The sequence below is a fragment of the Pectinophora gossypiella genome, chromosome 8 (assembly GCF_024362695.1).
Source record: "Pectinophora gossypiella chromosome 8, ilPecGoss1.1, whole genome shotgun sequence".
In the NCBI taxonomy this organism is placed as follows: Eukaryota; Metazoa; Arthropoda; class Insecta; order Lepidoptera; family Gelechiidae; genus Pectinophora; species Pectinophora gossypiella.
In genome coordinates, this window is record NC_065411.1 from 13,209,908 (window position 1) to 13,217,889 (window position 7,982).

Sequence of the window (7,982 nt, forward strand, 5' to 3'; positions counted from 1 at the left end):
CGGCAATGTTTATTTCACTTGAATACACATTTGCTTTACGTGTTAGTTCCCGTCACGTAACTTTGCTCTCTTTAATATTAGCATTAGGGTGGATTAATGTTTGAATCACAGATAATTTATGTCACGTTAGTTTCCAGGATTTGAGAGAGTTGAAAGAACGCTTTACTGTCACTGAGGTCGCAGGTTCAACCAGCACGGGCCTAAACCAATGATTTTAGAATTTGTTTTCAAATTCATGTTTGGATCTTAAATGATTATCACGTGCTCAACGGTGAAGGAAAACATCGTGAGGAAATTCACATTCCTGAAAAATTATGTTCTCTTTTTTGGGAGTTGTAAGTTCAGACAGGCAGTCATTTCTGTAAAAAACTGGACCTGTCGAATCTTCAGATTAGGTACCTAAGCGGACCCTGTGAGAAACAGGATAACGCTAGAGATGAAGATTTGCAGGATTTGTGCCCGGTTAATGGCAATAGGCTCGCTCCTATTACATGGGACTTAAACATGGCTGACGAGGATTGGGTGTATATAGTTTACATGATACACCTTCACCGAAGGGGTAGGCCCTTTTGGTGAAGCTGAAGTACGTTTCAGCGTTGCCGAGCTATCGATACTTCGGCTATCGATAGTTGAAACACATGTCATAATAACGGGTTCTTACCGCGTTTACAATAGGGATACGAGACTCCCGACAAACGCGGTAAGAACCCGTTATTATGTGTTTTAATGATGATAATAACCGCGTACACTTAAAACAATCTATCGATAGTTGAATCTGAAAATCTTTTTTTTATTATCATTTCGGGTTTAATTTTCTTTTTCTAATAATTATTTAATCTTAGTGTTCTTTTGTTTTCTGTTCGTTCTGTCCTGTTTTTAATGTAATGTACCTGTCTGCTTGTGTCAGTGATGTCCGACAATAAAATCTGCGATGAGTAGCCGAGACACAAACTGCACAAAATGTTTGTTTATCTATTGCTTACCCACAAGTTTTTGTTACCTAGTTTTTGTTATCTATGTATAATGTGAGACGGGCATCGTAGATACCTAGCATCGACACAAACCATGGTTTAACTATGCTAGTTAGCATAATCACTGTTTGTACATAATTTAAATTAAAAAAAAAAGTTTTTTTTCTTTCAAAAATCATCAACATTGGCGATAGTCCTATTGACAGTCTAGGACTTCTGCTTCTAAATAAGAAAAAGAAGTTCGATATCGCCACTATATTATTTGTTCTTTTTTAAAGTTTAGTCGCCTAACGACAGGCAACAGTACGTACAATAAAGTCTAATTAGCTTAAGAGCTCATAATGCTATCTCTATTACAGGTCTTGATTATCTTAATGCATATTATTCCACGTGTTATTCAGGCTACATTGCATTTGTTTGTGCACCGTGGCCGTTGCAAGAGCTTTTGTTTGCCACTTTAAAATACAAAGGAGCCCTTTGAGCTACTCTGCCATAGACACAAAAGTTCATACATTAAATTAGTCTATGCTATGTTCTATTTAATTAATTATACTTATGGCTACATTTGCTTTACAATACCTAAGTTAATTATTCGTTGTTTGTTTGTTTACTGCACATTGTTATACTAACTTGACGTTTAGATAGACAGGCAGTCGCTTCTGTAAAAAACCGGACCTGTCGGAAAAAAACATGCAAAAAATGCGTTACCAAGATACCTACAAAATTTATTAAATAAAAATAAGGTTAATGGTTATTTAGAAGATATGAATGGACGGGATTATGGGAATTCATCATCATCAATTTAAGAGCCACGCTCTTGTCGGTGTAGCATTTTCCATTCCAGTCTATCAAAGGCCAATTCCTTGACTTCCCTATAAGACACGACGTTAACCTTTTCTTTAATCTGTTCCATGTAAGCTCTTCTTGGTCTTCCCCTTCCTCTCTTTCCTTCTAGCTTTCCTTCTATGATGTTTTTAATAAATTCGTCGTGTCTTATTAGGTGTCCAATCATCTTGCCTCTTCTGTCCTCAATAATTCTCAGTATTTGTCTCTTTTCCCTTACTCTTACTAGCACTTCCTCATTTGTAACCCTTTCTGTCCAACTTATTCTTTCCATCCTCCTCCAACACCACATTTCAAAGGCCTCGAGTCTCTCTCTGTCCTTCTGTGTCAGTGTCCAAGTTTCACATCCATAGAGGGCTATACTCCATACGAAGGTTTTGACACATCTTTTTCTGATAGTTTTGGCAATCTTAGCTTTGAATATGCACCCTTTGTTATGGAAAGCTTGTTTTGCCATTGCTATTCTGGTTTTAACGTCTAAAATACATCTTGAGTCATTCGTTATTATGCTGCCTAGATACTTAAAGTTCTTTACATTTTCAATCGGGATATTATTTAACTTAATTATTTGGCTGTCTATTTTTGGAGTTTTGGAAATTGTTAGAATTTTGGTTTTACATATATTAATTTTAAGGTCGTATTTTTCAAAAACTGTGTTCATTGTGTTAAGTAGGGTTTCTAGGTCTTCTTTATTACTGGCCAGTGCCGCAATATCGTCTGCAAATCTGATACTAATTATATTCTGTCCATTTATTGTTATTCCGTTACTGATTTTAGCTATTTCCTTCATGGCACCCTCTATGAAAATGTTAAATATTAGTGGAGATAAGGAACAGCCCTGTCTTACACCTTGCCGTACTCTAGCTTTTCTCTTCACTTCTCCTATTTCTACGACAGTTTCCTGGTGTTTATATAGTTCGTATATTATCCTTCGGTCTCTATAATCCATTCCTACTTCCTTCAACCCCCTCATCATTTTCCTCCAGTTTACCTTGTCAAAAGCCTTTTCAAGGTCTATAAAAGCCACGCTGGTATCCATGCTTAAATCCAATCTCCTGTCAATTATCAGTCTTAAAGCTAATATTGCTTCTCTTGTACCTTTCTTTTCCCTGAACCCATACTGGTCATCTCCCAGACATCCCTCAGCTTTAGGTCTGGGAACTAAAAAGCCAAATTACTAAATTGTATAACAATATATTTTTTTTAAAGAACGGCCGTTGCAGAGGTTTTTCTTGCAGCTTCTTTTCTTCGGCTATACAGGTTGTGAGAAGCTGCAGTAGTTTTCGGAAGATGAAGCGTTCGTTACGTAGAAATGACGATTCAAAGTGTAACTATGTTAGTGGTAATAAAGATATTTTTGAATTTGAATATTACTAATTGGAAATTATTATTTAAGAATTTATACTTACCATATAGATCGGCCAACCAGTGAATGCAAAGCCCACCAACAGATTCCAGACGTATCTCATTCGAAGCGTCTTAGCGAGTTGATATTTTGGTTCTATGACGACTTTCTCGAAATACGCGGGTTTTAGCCGGAATTCGGGTTTTTAAGTATGATTTCTAGATGTTTGGATCGTGAATTATTATCACGTGTTCAGCGGTGAATTTTCCTTCACCGCTCGTAAGGAAACCCACATTCCCGAGAAATGCATTTTCGGAAGTATGTGACCTAACCTGTATTGGGTTGGTTTTCCCTTCGCGGGTTGAAAGGTCAGACAGGCAGTCGGTTCTGTAAAAAACCGGACCTCTCAAATCTTGAGGTTAGGTAAGCGGACTCTATGAAATACGGAAAAATGCTAGAGAGATGATGATGTATATAGTAGGTATCGGTTGGACGGGTCTCATACAGTTACAGTCATTGGCCCCGATTCCTGCAGACACCGCCTAATTTTATTTTAAGTTATATCCGTCATTTTCATATCCGTCGAAAAGGAAAGGGACGGATGATTCACAGCTCTTAATTTTAGGAAGAATGAGTAAATGAATTAATAACCCGGGCGAATCAAAAAAGTATGTCGCTGGTATGCAATCCGTTTGACGTGCTGTCTACTTACCTGTGTCGGGTTATTGACTGATGTAAAATTTTTAGACGGTTGTTTTAGATTTGTCTTTAAAATTGACGTGTGTTCCATAAATTTTATGCTTGTCGATTACCCGTCCTTTTCCTTTTCGGCGGATAAGAAAATGACAGACTGATATAACTTAAAATAAAATTAGATGGTATTTACAGGAATTAGCACCATTGTCTTTTATGTCTAAATAGTATAAGTAATAGTATAAGTAATATATAAAAATAGTATAAGTAATATATATTTATAGGTTATATAATGAACTAAAAAGGCTTTACGTTAAAAATACCTCCGTAATCCATTTTGCTAAGGACCCGTTGCCCTTGTAAGGGTTTTCAGGAAGGGTCAAGTTTAATAGTAAAATATATAAAAGGACTTTCCTGTATGATTTATTTAATTTAGGTACTTATGTATAGACCTTGATATTATTATTTACAAAAAAAGAAATATAACATAAGCTAACTTTCCAGGCTACGTTCCTCAAAAAAAAAAACTAGATGGCGCTGTACAGATTTTCCTTCTTAACCTTCTAATTTCATGGATAACAGACATTAATATGCATGTTTTATCTTTGTTTTTGGATATACATACATAAATACATAACATAAGCAGCCTATATACGTACCACTGCTGGGTACAGGCCTCCCCTTAATCAACGCTGCTCCAATGCGGGTTGGTGGAGGTGTTTTTACGGTTAATAGCCGGAATTGGTTCCGGCTCAGGTTCCGGGATCAGGTGATTTAAGCCTGAAAAGTCCATACCAAACAAAGGACAGTCTCACAAAGTGATTTCGACAATGTCCCCATCGGGAATCGAACCCGGACCTCCAGATTGTGAGCCTAACGCCTAACGCTTTGGATATAAATTACCCTTTTTATTACACCCAGGCACAATTACATCTTCCACCCATTATTCATCAGCCGTACGACGCCCACTGCTGGGCATAGGCCTCCCCCCAAGGATTTCCACGACGATCGGTCCTGCGCTGCCCGCATCCAGCGGCTTCCCGCGACCTTCACCAGATCGTCGGTCCACAGTAAGCAGTCGGCCCCATTATTATTCTGATCAAAATAAAGAGAAGCAATATGGGTAGCAACATACATCATCTGATCCAAAAATCAAGCAACAATTATTTTTAGGTTGTCAGTTGGTCAGGTTTTTATTTTTAGGTTAACTAGGTTGTCAAGTAGCCTGCTATTATAATTGTTAGCAACTTGGCTAAGGCCCCAGCATGTTTTCTATCTCTGGAAGTATGTCGTACAATAGTCGCTTACAGAACCCGTTTAGTGCAAATCTTTACCGGCTATAAAATGCGATTGGTTGATGCATTTAGCTGCACCGTGCCGCTTTGATACGTGTATAAAACTTTTATTGCCTTTTTGCACCGGCTCGATTTTATAAGTGGAGAATGACGTCAACGTATTTTACAACTTACCGTGCGATCAAACAACATAGGCGAGTGTTCTGATAATATGGTATTACCTGGTAAGTGGTGTATGCAAGTCACATCAAAACAGCAAAAAATTACGTTAGAAAAATAATATCCATTTTGGGAATTCATACCACTGGAACTGTAGTTGTTCGAAATCATCATCACTAATTTAAGAGCCACGCTCTTGTAGCATTTTCCATTCTTGTTTATCAAAGGTCAATTCTTTCACTTCCTTACAAGATACGCCGTTCGCCGTCTCTTTAATCATATAATAAATAAATTAAATACTATATTACTCCGCAATATAATAGTTACAATGTTAATAAAATATATAGTAAAATTAAATACCTACACTAAAATACGTCAAAACACAAAAATATATAGACAACCATATCAGACGTCATAAAGCCCTCCCGAAAGCGAGTCCCGCCCGAACGTACCCATTATGCTTGCAGCGTTGCGTTAATTTGACTATGTTATATATTTTATTAACATTGTAATTAAATATTTAAATGATAAAGAATTATTTTTTCAATTTTTCGGGACTATGGGGCCCCGGACCTTTGAGACGCTTGATATTATTTTTATTTATTTTTTTACTTTTAAGGGATAGTTTATACTGTTAGACAGAAAACAATCGATCGACCTAATATCGACTAATACATCACATGGACTATGCTAATGAACATAACACTAGCCTACGTTCTTTGACATATATTATTTATTCTTCTTCTTATCGTGTGGGTTGTGAGGTGGAATACCAGCTTCATCAACCCTCGTGTCAGGGTTATTATTTATTTGTGTCGTGTACTAGGGTCACGATAAATTATGAAATTCTGATTAAGTACTTAACAAATACACATCTAAAACTAACGAGAAAAATGATATTTTTTCTATTTACTTAACTTATTTATGAATTTTAAACAAGAAAACTGTAATAATAAGTCTGACATTTTATCACGTTTTTCTATGACGTCATTGTGTGCTTTTTCCACAGAAATTTTGTGTTTTGGCGTTTATTAAAAAGTAAATGATTTGACTAATTAGAAACTAGTCTATTCTTACCGCGTATTGAGACTATTGTAAAATGTCATCTTATTGAAATATAATCACTTAGCAGAGTAGTGTATTAGGATCGAAGCAAATGGAATTCCATAGTCTCTGCTTACCCCAGTGGGAAATAGGCGTGATTTTATGTATGCATGTTAGTCTCGTTTCATCAATTACGACCGTTATAAATTCATAAGTACAAGGATAACTCAACATCGATCTAAACCCACTGAAACGACCATTGGAATAATTAATACTGTTTGGTTTTATTACGGCGTACCGAAAGGTGCATCTACATCGGAGTTACTTACCGAAAAGCCGAATGTTACTTAGCAAAAAAAAAAGAATAAAAAATGGTAAGTCAATTGAAATATTTTGGCTAGGTAATTATTTTCTGAGCAAGGGCCGTCTAACATATTAGACGCCAACGTATTGGAATGATGGGGCTCCTTTTTTGACGTGACTTATTGTAGATGTGCCGCATTATCTCAAATTCAAATTCAAATTCAAAAATATCTTTATCCAGTAGCTAACATAGTTACACTTTGACTCGTCAATTTTTACATAACGAACGTCTCATCCGCCTTAAACTACTGCAGCTTCTCACAACCAGTATAGCCGGGGAAAAGAAGCTGCAAGAAAAACCTCGGCACAGGGCCCTAGACGTTCTTAAAAAAAAAACAAAAAAAAACCCATTAAATACTTAATGTTTATTACTTTCATTCATATCTTCTAAATAATCACTAAATTTGCCATGTTTCTCTTTAACTACTGTCTTAAAACAGTTGAAAGGCAAATTCTGAATGTCAATGGGAATCTTATTGTAAAAACGTATGACATTGCCTCTTAAAAGATTTAGTGATCTTATGTAATCGACTGACTTGTAAAGCAAGTATATTTTTATTCCGGGTATTAACAATGTGCCGATCGCTATTTTTGCAAATATCTACTTGGCCGGAGAAACGGGAATCGCTTAGGGTTCTTATCCGGTACAAAATTTAAGACAACAGGACTGAGGGTGGCCAGTTGGGCACGAACCTCGGCTTAGGGCGTCGTCTCGGAGGATTATATTTGAATGAATTAGTCGACCTTAGTGGGTCGATAGCGATAACCGCTGAATGAGGAAAAACGTCGACCACGCTGGCGTGGTTGGTATCGGGGTCCTGCAGTGTTTGTTGTCGCGAGATCATTGGGTGCCTCTATGACTCAGGATCGTATAATACGTCGTTCGGGCGCCGATAGATGGAGCTACTATGTAAGAGAGTCATAGTAACTATAACTGTCTTATTTTAACAAAGGCTTGCAGCAAGCTTCAGCAGCAGCTGAAATAAGCCAGATTAATGATTATATTGAATTGGCTCGACCATTATAGACAGCGAGACGGCTTACTTCCTGTCACGTCAGCCTAACAGAAAGTCTGTCTGTAGTACAGACTAGGCCAATTGGGTCATGATAGTACACGAGGTCGGGGTAGAACTTAGTAGTTCAAGATAAATTATGAAATTCTGATTAATAAATAAAGACTGATCTAAAACTAATCTTCTTCTATCGTGTGGGTTGTGAAGTGGATTACCAACCTCAGCAACCCTGGTATCAGGGTTACTATTGAGCCGC